The sequence below is a fragment of the Nyctereutes procyonoides genome, unplaced genomic scaffold (genome assembly GCF_905146905.1).
Source record: "Nyctereutes procyonoides isolate TBG_1078 unplaced genomic scaffold, NYPRO_anot_genome, whole genome shotgun sequence".
Taxonomy (NCBI): domain Eukaryota; kingdom Metazoa; phylum Chordata; class Mammalia; order Carnivora; family Canidae; genus Nyctereutes; species Nyctereutes procyonoides.
The window spans coordinates 13,244,951-13,257,571 of NW_026575141.1; the positions used below are offsets into that span (position 1 = coordinate 13,244,951).

The 12,621-nt window shown below is 35.8% G+C and overlaps 1 non-coding gene across 1 annotated transcript; it reads right to left on the reverse strand.

Annotated features, from left to right (window-relative positions):
- Window positions 1-11,706: 11,706 nt before the first annotated feature.
- Window positions 11,707-11,810, reverse strand: LOC129498306 (U6 spliceosomal RNA). Its single transcript, XR_008662098.1, has one exon. It is a non-coding gene; the product is annotated as a U6 spliceosomal RNA (small nuclear RNA).
- Between the last annotated feature and the right edge of the window lie 811 nt (window positions 11,811-12,621).

Consider the following 12,621-nt stretch of genomic DNA (forward strand, 5'->3'; position numbering starts at 1 on the left):
GGGCCATAGGTGTGCATGAGAAACCAGGCTAGGATTGCAACATGATCACTGGCAAATGAGAAATAACAAAAGCTCATTTCCATAGATAAATAATGTTTCATGCACAAAAACATAGTCAAAGTATTGAGTTTAAGAATAGGTCATTTAGAACTCACTTTAAGATTATGTCTGTACTTACCTGCACTTAACATGGAAGTAGGAAAAATGGACTTTTGGAGAGCAAGGAGACTGCAAGTCTAACAAATTTACACGCAAGTCTGCATTATTCTATTTACTTCCTTTACCAGATGGTCATATCACACAAACATAAAAGCATTCACGGAATCTTCCATTTTAAACTCTTCCTGTGTCTCAATGCATTTTCTATAATAGTCAGTACATCCTCTATTGAAGGAAGTCTATACTCCACAAAAAAATCTGTGAATTCTGTGATGTAACGGGCTTGTCTTTTCCAGTAGTGTTTACAAAGCCAAAGTTGCTGCCTTGTTATCCTGTGTTGGAGGAAACTGTTTTTTATTTCTCAGCACTGTCTACAAGTCCTGCTTTGTGTCTGTCAGTTGAGACATGTCTAATAATCGCTTGCAGAGTTTATATTGAACTAAATTTAAATATTAGAGTGTATGAGATTGAGTTTGTCACAGTCCCTTCTTAAAGATTAGAAGCTGCTGGCATCAAGAGGGGTTTCCAAGTAAATACCATCAGTTTGATTCAACTTCAAATTTGCCAAGAGAACATTTCTGATAGAAAATCCTCTGCTAGTACTTTGAATACCATCATATGGCAAGAATTAAAAGTGAATTCTTAAGGCAATAGAAGTAGAATAAGCTACTCTCTGTAAAGAGAGGGCCAGAAAGGCCCAGAAAGGTCTGGGCCCTTTCTTATCCTGAACTGTGCTTTTCTGGTCTCACCTCAAGATGTCAGAGAGATGCCAGTCTTAAGAGAGGGGAGCAGATTCAAACATGATCATCATACAGTGTGTAACAGAGCAGTCACAAGAAACTGTACATGACTTATGGCTCCTGCCACAGCCCCTTCCCACAGTGCCCTAAAAGAGGTGATGAGCTAAAGGCAGCACTTAGAACTGAATTATTAGTTAATAAATTCTATTTAAGATTCTGTAGTATAATATGCCATATTCAACCTTATAATTAGTCTATTTTCATGGCCATCTTCACTCTTAACATTCAAAAGTTAATCCTTTCATTTAATGATGGTTGGTCCCAAAGCTTGAAGGTCATCCCAAAGCAACTGAGTTCAAAGGAGAAAAACAAGCAATATATTTTAGAAATCTAGAAGGAAATTACCAGTATAAGCAACAACAATAACAACAACAACAACAAAATTGTTATTTTATGTCAATAATTTGGCTAATCAAATAATGTGTCTCTAGGATAATATCAAGTTTTCTCTTTTTCTTTCACATTTCACATATACAGTCCATAGGATCAGCAGTGTCTCATCAAAATACTAAATGCATAAATATGAATAATGGAATTCCACATATTAATGGGCAGTGTAAGTGGCTGTGATTAAATTTGACAATTTTACTTGCATATATTTAAGTGCTGTGGTATTCACATGTTTGTTTCAATCCCAGAATTTCTTGTGAAATTCAGAGGCCTGAATGTTAAAAAGGGAAAGTACATGACTTTTTCTTATCTCCCCTTTTCCACGAGAAATGCTGTTTTCTTATATTTTATCTTTAATCAAAAAATTAAATTGTCTCTACATAACTCCAATAACTCCAAATTCATTAGTTATAAGAAAAAAAGTAATGTAAAGGATTTGTTATATCTAAGGCTCACTCTTCTACAAGCTATTTTTTCCCCCCTTAGGTACCCAAAGACACTCAGTAAACCATGTTACTACTTCTAGTTTTCCAAAAATCTGAGACAAAGTTTCTCAAATGGAGCTTGAGAACATCCCGGGATGAGCTGGGCCCTGCTCTACCTATGTATGTCAAAGAAATGAAAACATTTACCAGATTTACAGGAAAGTTGACAGCCTCTGACTTTTGCTTAGTTTTAAACAGTTTATAAATCTCCTTTGTATAAATTATTCTATTTTCCCTTTACATTCTTTGAATGATAGTTTTCCTGGATATTTATTTTCTAGATAGATAAACAGAAACTCAGGAGACTCACTCTCTCATGGTTCATGGGTGTCAGAGCTGGTGAAACAGATCTGATATGCAACTGCCCACTGCATCTGATATGGCACAGTTACAGTGTTGACCTCTCTCTCCAACGCTAAACAGGGATCCTGAAAGATATTTTCTATACTGCCATGGTACTAGCCCTAACAACTGGCACTTAAGTCAAAAACAGTAACAAAAGGGGCACCCTGGGTGGCTCAGTCAGTAAGCATCTGCCTTCAGCTCAGGTCATGATCTCAGGGTCCTGGGACTGAGCCCTGCTTTGGCTCCCTGCTCAGTGGGGAGCCTGCTTCTCCCTCCCCCTCTGCCCCTCCCCCTGCTTCTGCTTTTTTTCATTCTCTATAAAATGAATAAATAAAATCTTTTTTAAAAGAAAAGTAACAAAGTATTTAAAAGAGCTGACAATTAGTGCCTGGAAAGAAACCTAATGTTATAATACAGATTTCAGCAAAGTAAAATAAATAAATAAATAAAGCTTAGACTTGGAGTTAATGGATTTCCATAGACAGAAAAAAATAAAAAAAAATCTATAAGAAATTATGATAAAATGCTGACTTTGGCATAGATTTGCAGAAATCAATAAAAACATTTAATTTTACAGAGTTGGGGGATATTTTGATGATATCAGCTTCATTACTTCCACAGATTTAAATGTGCAAGACTTTTAGGAAGAAATGACATTTCATTATGACAAAGTTTCCCTATGCTCCAACAATCTGAATGCCATGGTATATAAGCACTGAGTGGGTATGGAGAAGAGAAGGGAGAGGAAGGAAAATCTCATTCCAAGAAAAAAGGATATTTCTTAAATATAGACTTTCCACATGAGGTTTGTTAGTCCTGTTTTAATCTACCCTATTCTGTTTAATATATCCAATTTGCTCTTTTATTGTATGATTATCATCATTTCTATGGTGTCATTAGCCATGGTAATAGCAGTTAGGGACAACACTTGAAAACTCATAGCAATTCCAGTTTTAACCATGTAGGTTTCATGCTTAGTAACTCTAAACATAACAAGGAAGGCATATAACATAAAATATGAAAATGAATAGAAACAGTAAAATAATAGTACAAAGACATTTGACTGCTCACACATATGCACATACAAACAAATACATGAAATATCAGGAATTGTTGGAAAAGGTTAATTTGGAATTTTCTAGTAACTTATTTCAAATGCTCTGATGTAGATTATTATGGCATGCTCCCTATATAAATATTAATTAGTTAGCAATTAATTTACCAATGTGCTTATAAGTCTAAGTATTTTCCTAATTTCCATTTCATTTCCTTCTTCCTATTTTATTGAGGTAATAGTAGCAAGAACATGTAAGAATAAAAGAAGGCATTGCTTATATTGTCAAACAATTCAAATTAAAAGTAATGGATCAGTCTTGGGAAGCTCAGATTTGTTATGGATCAGTAGAAAAGTGCAAGTTGCATTGAAAATATCTGTTCATTTGGCACCCCTCCCTCAATATTTTTGGTAGTCGGAGAAGAAAATCAGTTACCATCTTGTTGGTCTGGCTGACTTACCCGAGCAGCTACTACCTTCCAAGGCCCTAAGCTTTCTGTTCTCTCACTCTTATACTACCTCGAGCTGGCCATTAAAGAAAGTTATTCCTTAGTTTCATACACTATGATTTAACACATTTTCCTGTCTTTGACTCAGATTCAGCATGTTTCAGGTATGTGGTATGAAAAACAACCTGTGGACGTACTGGATCAGAGAATCCATTATAGAGCTAGGCTCGAACATTCTATCCATGGCTTTGGGTTGAGAAAATATCCACAGGGTGTTTCTGTGATAACAGCAAGAGCAAAAGAGCTCCTTGAAGATGCATATAGTCAGGTTTATCTCCTGCCCCAGATGGTTTCTATGCCAGAGGCAGAGATAATGGTTTGATATTTAGACCAAGGGTTTTCTTCATACTCCCATCTCTTAGTGGTGCCATGATAGGCCAGGAGGAAGTTAAACAGCAGCATTAATTATTTAAAGATGGGCCACAGACGGTCTAGGTTTTATTAATGCCACTGCATCATATGAGCTCTGTAGCTGTTACTGAGGAAGTTCATTGAGCTCTATTTAAGAAGGATGACGCATCTGGAAGATGCTGAAGCCATGGTTAAATGGCTTAGATGAATCTCAAGTCCACTTCCAGTACGAATTGTCAAGTGAACAACAAATTCTGCATAGTTAGGCATGCCCAATTTAACATAATCAAGTGCTGTATGGAGAATGAAACTTCTCTTGTAACAGCCACTGCTTACTTCCTCAACTGAAAGCTATATGAATTTATAAGTCTTACATGTTGTGTCATGTGCTCATTCAGTAGCTAAATAATACGTATTTTTTATTAAGTTGCAGCAGATAACACAAAAATTTCTTTAAAAAAAAAAAGAACACAAAAATTTCTTATAGAACCCAAATAAGATGTAGATTTAGTATAGAGTCAGGAATAAACTCTAGCAGAGCCACAAATGCCAACACAAAAGTCCTCATTTCCCATCTCCCCCAGACTGCATCATTATTCTAGCCCATAGAATGCCACTTTTCCTTATTACAAGTCCACATGGTAGGACATGGCTGACAGGATCTCTAGGATTTATAGAGCCTCTGTTGAAAAAAGCAGCTATTCTTAATCCTGATTTTATATACCTGCATGGAAATTCTGATTGGGTCAACTTGGTTTAGTTGTCCACTCCTAAGCACAGAGTGGTCAAGTTATACAACTATTTGGAGGGAGAGTTATCTAGTATGATAGAAGAGCAGTTGTGCACACAAAATAAAACAACAACAACAACACCAAAAGTTACATGACATTATTCTGGCTGGGCTCTTACAAGAAAAGCTAGGGACCATGATTCCTACTCCAGCAACAAACTCATCAGTTAGGTCATATAGCACAGAGCATCAGACATTAAAGAAAAGGGAGAAGTTCTGTGTTATGTGACTCTTTAAACCTTAAGAAAAGATTCTGACTTTACCTTATTCTTCAAAATCATACAGTTAAAAGAAATATGCAAGTCATAAGGAGACGGTTTTCCTGTCTATTCAAGCATCAATACTTCAGAAAAACTAATTATTATCACAGAGAAGAAAAGGAGAAACAGACTGTAACTGGTGTTGGGGTGTGGTGTGGTCAGGAAAGGCTCTTTGAGGAAATGACATTCAAACTAAGATCTCACAATAAGGAAGAATTAACTGGATGACAGGTGGAGGAAGGAGAGGCAAGCAGAGGGCATATTAAAAGTAAAATTCAACAAACTAGAACAAACAATAGTAGAAGCTATTAACACCAAGTCCAAGTTAAAACAATCAACCACAGAGCATATTGAATCTCACAACTAATGTAGGAAATATGATATATTACTCTGTACCAAATGGTTGTTTAATTTTTAATTACACTAAATTACCACAAATATTTAATTAGACACAGGTGGTAATGTAGCATCCTTTTTTGGTTCCCAGTTCCAAAATATTATGTGTGCATTTTTTTGGTCTGCAGTCTATATGTATATATACATATTCATAGAATGCTAGTGAGTATAGATTTAACAGCCTGAGAGAAAGCTTTCCAAGAATAAAAACATTTTGATATTGATGAACAACTGCCTAATTCACAGTTTCTAGTCCTGTGTGCAGACCAGCTGTGCTGTTATAACTTCTGGCATGTGTGTAAATCTTAGCTTTATTCTATCCCCAGAGATTCTCTACTTGTCCAGACAAGTTCAAAAATGCATGTTTTGAATCCTGGGAAGATGGCAATGGTGGCAGAGTTTTTGAATCTCCCTATTTCCCCCATAAATAAGAGAAAGAACAACTAGAAGAGAAAACCCAAACCCACAGGTAACATCAAATGAGAAGATGTGAAAATGTGTCTGTAACCCCCTAACCCCAAATATGAGCAGGAATGGACAAACCGAGACACCTAAAAGACCATGTAGTGTCAGCAGCTATGCAGGAGGAAGCAAAGGGAAGTGAGGTGGGAGCAAGAGGATGGCCAACAGCCAGTAGATACCCCAAGGAAAGGACAAGTTGGTGTGAGGACCAAACTCCTGTTAAGGAGTAATTGCATGGGGTCCAGTGAAATGTCTAAAGGGGTTGGAGCCATCAGGATGCTGTGAGCTTTCAAAGCTGACAGCCCGAAAATCCCCTTTAGACTAAATCCCCACATTAAAGAGAGTGAGCTCGAAATAGAATTCAAACAGAGCATGACCTCCAAAGTACGTGTGAAGAAAGAAGAGGATCCAGAGAAAGTAGTGGAGGCAAATAGAGTCTGCAGATGTTAGAAACTAAGAGATCATATATGTGAACATTATACAAAATAAACATATCAAGGACCATATCTTTCCTGCTCATCCTTGTGTCTCTAATACCTAGCATAATTCCTAACAGAAAGGGAAATTGGAAAAAAAACTAAAATGGTTTATAAGAATGACAATTATGATTATGATACCCATTTATAAACATCAATGTATGTTGGCTCCCTTAACTTCTGCCCCTAAAGGAAATGATCTAGCTCAGTATCTGAGTAACATTTTTAAACCCATAAAATATCTTTTTCATAAAATAGAAAGTATAATGCTGGATTTAAGACTGTAGCACAGAAAAAACAGCTTTATTATTTCCTTTGTGTTCAGAACTAAACCTGTTTGTGGTAAGTTTTAACTTAATAATTCATCAATTGAACATAAGGGAAATTTCACTCTAGAACTGACACAAGGACACAGTCGATAGAAAGGAAGCAGCAAATTTCCAACAACTTTGCTATAGACTAAAGAACATTCCAAACCATATAGCCCAAAAAATATTTCATGCCAACATTCTTCCTGGAAAGCACTCATTTAATTCATTCAAAAAGTAGCCTGATATGAGGAGGCTCTGTATCTTCCAGATCCAATGACAGTTTTCAGCAATCCCTTGTAAATGGGTTGAATCTAACAATCCTAAAGTTTCAGACGCCTTTCTGATATACAATTATTTTATCCTGCAGTTATTACTTAAAGAAGTAGTGGCTGAATTGAGAGCAAAGAATTTAATTTCTCGAGTTTTTTTCTTGAGCTGTGTTTTTTATTGGATGAAAAGGCAGCTGTGATTGTACTAAATAGGTTTTTTAAAAAGCTCTTTTCTGAGTACCCTTCTCATAGTAGCCATGCTATTACTTTCATACAATTTTAGTGCAATGCTTAGATTGTAATAGCCTTTGGACACCTGTGCATTGTAAAGTGCAGCACATTATTATCTGTGACACCCCTCAAATGCCAATTTACTAGACTGTGGATTGTTCCCTGGGCTCAATAAATCTTTACAAGTCCATCTCAAATGGCTGGGCTATCCTCCTGTCCCCTTCTCCATTTATTTGTGCAGTAGAGTCTATGAAATGGTTATTATATTATGGTTTCTATTAATCTGAAATTATTAATATTTTATGTCAATCAAAATATTGTACACTGTACACTGGTATTCCCAGTTGTTACAATAATTATACTACCTTTTTTATTTTATCATGTTTTTTGGGGCAGCACTTTATAAATTTCACAGATGTGTTTTTGTATTTGTTTAATCCCCTTAAAATCTCATGGGGTACAGAGAGCAAATGACATATGTATTTCATAAAAGAAAGAGCAATGACTTAAAATGTCCATGATGTACCCACAGTCATATTGTAAATAGTGGAATGTGAATCTGAACCCACATCTGTTACTTCCTCAAGAAAAAGGGCTTAAGCTGTACTGATTATAAGATGACCCCTTTAGTGTGGATATTTTAATTTAGTTGGGGTATAGTTTGTCTGCATGGAAGGCTTCAAAAAAAAAGACAAGAGGTTATTGCAATCATCCAGAAGAGAAATAATGATGATTTGAATGAGGGTGATCATGATGGAGGAACTTTTATAAGCATTTGCAAACTTGACTTAACTGCATTTGTAGCTATCAGAGATAAAGGCAATGGAAGATATCACCATAATGTTGGGTCTATGCAACTAAAAGAATGCAATTGCCCTTTGTTCAGATGGAGGGGGCTATGAGAGGAGTTAGTTTTGGGGGTCAAGGTTCAAGAGTTTAGGTTTGAGCTGTTAAGTCTAGATGTCTACCAGACATCCAAAGGAGCATATCAAACGGATGGATGAGTGAGTTTCAAGTTTGAATGAGGTATCTAGGTGGGAAAAATATGCTCTGAAATTCACAAATACATAGATATTATTTAAAGCTATGAGATTGGCAGGATGCAGGTTATAAAGATAACATGGTTTCCTAAAATCCAGATGAAGTGTTTCAACAAGGTAAGGATATCATCTGTGTTAAAGATTGCTGATACATTGAGTAAACTGAAGCCCTAGAATGAACATCATCTTTCCCAACAGAGAAGCCCTTCATGTGTTTGACAAGAGCTATTTTTATAAAGTGATATGTACCAAAGACTGCAATGATTCTGGAGAGAAAGAGAAGAAACATGATATGAGTGATTACAGATATTTAAGAGGTGTTTTTGCTGAAAGAAAAATAGAGTAGAAACTAGAGGAGAATAAGGTGTCAAGGGAAACATACCCCCCCCCCCTTTTTAAACAAGAAAAATAACAGCACTACTGTATACTGGTAGCTAATCCAGTGGAGCAAGAAAAAAATGATGCTGCAAGAGAAGAGATCATTGTTAAAGCAAAGTATAACAGGCAAAAGGGGGTTGGATGCAGTAGAAAAGAAAAATATTGGTTTTTGGATACAAACATGAACTGTTCATCCATGGTGACAGGAGAAAAGACAAAGAATCTAGATCCAGATGTAAATAGGTTGACAAATGGAGTAGAAAGAATATATGGAAATTCTTTTCTACTTGCTTCTATTTCTCCTCAATGAGATAGAAAGCAACAATGTTATCTAAAACTGAGGATGCCAGGACCATACTATTTCAATTACAATAGCTTCACAGTTTATTTTTTCAATGTTTTTATCTTTTTCACAAATTTCTTGTTCTAATTTCTAACCATAGTTCCTGGCCATTTTCATTCATTTTTTTTCTTTCAGTTGAGCTGCAGGATCAGCTCTTCAGGTTTTAGCAACAACAACAAAAATGTAGAGTGCTGGTTGAAATTCAATGTATGAGTTTGGACATAATTGGCATCTGAACAATATCATGTCTTGCCAGAAAACTGACAGGCCTGTCTACTTTTTCCAGTCTTCTTTTACATCCTCCAATAAATCCTATTATTAGTGTTGTTCCTTTGTTGTCAGGCTTAACCTTGGGTATTTTGGTTTTGCTTTTTTTAATGCAAATTATCTGCCTCTTATCCCATATCATTTAAGGTTAAAGTATTTATCACTTGTATAAAAGAAAGCTAATTCAATTTCTGCCTTCTAATAATTTCTGTGACTTTGAGCAAGTCATTTAACCCCAAAAATATCTGCCTCTGTGGCTGGAAAAGGAACAAACTAAATAACCTCTATAATTAAAAAAAAAAAAAAAATATATATATATATATATATAGAAAGATACTAGCATGATTTCTATTTTTTTATTATCCAATTGATTCTCAGAGAATGTAATTTACCTAACATCATTCTGTGGATAACAACAGGAAGTTACCCAGTTTGGGGTAAATCACAAGTGTACTTGCAAGCAGACACTGACTGGTCATCTAGAGCTGAAAAACAAATCACTCCATAGCTTACTGGATTTCAAGCAAGAACCATTTATCTGTTTGCAGTTGTTTGGACTGGCAATTTGGCAAAATCCAACTGGAGGAGATTATCTTTGCTTCATGCTGTTTACTTGACTCATTTGTGCAGATGCAATAGGTTGGCAAGTCAGCTGGAGGCTGGTTGACCCCATTTGGTCACATGCTGGCGGTTAGCTAGTGCTGTTGATCAGAGTGCCTTGGTTTTCCTCTACCTGGCTTATAAAGTGAGTTATCATGGGTATTCTTGGCTTCAAAAGAGAAATCACAATGTGTAAGCACAATTTCCTACCTGTGTTTATATCTACTGATGACCCATTGACCCAGTCATGTCCTATGTCTGAACCCAGAGTGATTGAGAAGAGGACTATATAGGGACAGAACTAATAGGAGGCATGATTCAGTTGGAATTATTAATATAATAATCCATCAGACTCCTGAACATGATTCAGCACAGATCACTTTCTAGAACCAGTACACAATTTCAGTTGGTCACAGTCTAGGAAGCATGCATAATAAATCCAATGAGGTTATTTATTTGACTTGAAATACCCAAAAGCTCTCATATCCCTAAGGTTTTCCCCATCAAACTGCTACAGATGTCTGACATTTCAGCATTACATAGTGAATCATTTGTGTTAACAATCTGTTCCTTATAAAACAGCATAGATCTCTATGAAATAGGCTCCACATAAATTATCAGAAAATTTCCAATGGGACCAGTAGCCCTTAACAGCTACATCTAAAATAAATAAGGATTTTTGCCCTTAAGAAAGGGAAAGTGTCATTCTCTGGATGAGTTTGCTGCTCTAAGAAGGTAGACCTGGGCTTAATACCACTTTAGAAATCCCTGGGAGCCAACAGGATACAAGGAAGGGAGCAAACTTTGAAGAAAAATTCCACTGGATTCCAGAGCTGAAGTGTAAATGTAGAAAATCCTTTAGCATCCTTACCTTTAATTTACTCAGTTCCTATAAACTTGTCTCCTATGCACTTGCCATCATATATACCTTAATAAATTTCTTCTGACCAAAAATACTATTTTTACCCCATTTGAGCTTTCAAATTATGGCAATTTTTAATAATGAGAATAACATTTTAAAGAAGAAGATTTCAGGACACTTGGTGACTCAGCAGTTGAGCATCTGCCTTTGGCTCAGGTCATGATCCCTGGGACCTGGGATGGAGCCCTGCATTGGGCTCCCTGCAGGGAGCCTGCTTCTCTTCTCTGTCTCTCTCTGTCTCAAATGAATAAATAAATAAATAAAATCTTTTAAAAAAATTAAAATAAGAGAAATTTCTAATAGTGGTATTCAGACTTTGAGAACCCACATAGTATTCCCATTTTAATTTACTCATTTCTAGAAAAAGAAAAGTCATTCTATTCATTGTCATCCTACCTACTCAAAGTATGAAGATGATGTTTTTATTATTCTAAAGTTGCGTTTAGCTTTTGGAGAAGAAGGTGATACTATACAACCATATTCCTCTACCTTTATTTCTGCATTTTATATAAAATCATGACCTAACAAAAGGAACCAAATAGCAACTTTGTAAATTAAGATCAGGTAAGCTTTTAACATTGAGGCTTGCCATTTATTCTAACTAAGATGCTACCACTAATCTGAGCTCCTATTGTCTCCATGCAAATATTTCAGTCTCTATATTTTATTTCTTAATAGTGTTGATGCAGATATGGTCAATACTTCTTCAGCTAATATATACTTGTAATCAACATATTAGGTCTTACAAGTATCCATCAATAAAAATCAATTAGGAAACTAAACAAGGTATTATTCATTTAATCATTTCTATTCTTCTTGGTAGGTAATAGTAAATGACTTTACATTATATTATGTAGAAAAGAGATAGAAACATTTGGAACGCTTCACAGATTTGTATGTCATCTTTGTGCAGGGGACATGTTAATCTCTGTATCATTCCAATTTTAGCATATGTGCTGCTTAAGTGAGTACAAGATAGAAATAGTTGGAAAGCAGCTGAATTTCTGATATCGATTGATTTCCTCTTCCCTCCCTTCCTTTCATCTTCATTCATTTACCCCCCCTTTTTAGAATTAAAAAGATTAATTTATTATTTTATTTTCTACCCTTCCTTCTTTAAAAAAAAAAAATCCCAGTGAGTTAACTGTGTTGGGCACAGGAAGCCAGTGGGAAATTAATTCTTTAATAATACAACAGACGGAAAAGCAGTCACTTTGGTGCCCAAAAGCAATTAGCAGAGATAGAAATAGGAAAGCAGCTTGCTTGGTCTGACTGAGAAGGCAGTATAAGGCAGGCACAGTCAATTATTAGTGTAGTCAGAAAAGAAATGATTAAAAATATGTAGAAGAGAAAGTATCAAGGAAAGCTTGTTGGACTGAGCTATATGTTCAATGTGAGAACTTTCTAGGTAATGGGAAATAGGAAGCAATTAGAGGACTAGATGAAAGTGAGGTTTCAATCCTGATTATTTAAAGATTATTTATTTATTTATTTATTTATTTATTTATTTATTTATTCATGAGGGACACAGAGAGACAGAGAGGCAGAGACATAGGCAAAGAGAGAAGCCAGGTCCATGCAGAGCGACCAATATGGGACTCGATCCCCAGACTCCAGGATTACATCCTGGGCAGGTGCTCAACCACTGAGTCACCCAGGCATCCTAATCCTGATTATTTAGATTTAATTGTTTTAACTGATGTATTTATGGATGACTCCAGACTTCCAGAAGGTCATCCCCTCCAGAAGGAAGCTGAGGAGCCACAAAAAAGAACAAAAACAA